The following is a 684-nucleotide window of genomic DNA, read 5'->3' as shown; positions in this document are numbered from 1 at the left end:
ATAGTTATATGGATGGGAAGGGAATGGAGGGTTATGGTCTGAGCGCAGGTATATGGGACTAGGGGAGATTATGTGTTCGGCACGGACTAGAAGGGTCGAGATGGCCTGTTTCCGTGCTGTAATTGTTATATGGTTATTTGTTATATGGTTAGAAGGCAGGATTGGGGTACTGATTGGGAATGATTAGCCATGATCACATTGAATGGCGGTGCTGGCTCGTAGGGCCGAATGGCCTACTCCTGCGCCTATTGTCTATTGTCTATTGTCAATTGAGAAACAGAGGGTACCGGTTTAATATGCAGGGGAAAATATATTACTGAAAGTGTTCACACAAATGGTGGTAGGTGTATGGGGCGAGCTGCCGGACGGAGCAAGTTGAGGCAGGTACTATCCCAACATTTAAGAAACAGTTGGACAGGTACGTGGATAGGACAGGTTTGGAGGGATAAGGTCCACAAGCAGTCAGATGGGACAAATGTAACTGGGACATATTGGCCGGTGTATGCAAGTTGGGCCGAAGGGCCTGTTTACATACTCTATCACTCGATGGCTCTACGCCTCTAAACGTCGCCACGTTCCCGACGCTATCCAGTAGTATTCAGGGTTCACAGGGCACAGGGAATGCAGCGGTTACATGAAGATAGTGGTTTCAATATTCATACCCCTGAGTTGTAAACTTCCCAA

This window comes from Leucoraja erinacea, unplaced genomic scaffold, assembly GCF_028641065.1.
Source record: "Leucoraja erinacea ecotype New England unplaced genomic scaffold, Leri_hhj_1 Leri_435S, whole genome shotgun sequence".
NCBI lineage: Eukaryota > Metazoa > Chordata > Chondrichthyes > Rajiformes > Rajidae > Leucoraja > Leucoraja erinaceus.
This window is presented reverse-complemented; position numbering follows the sequence as displayed.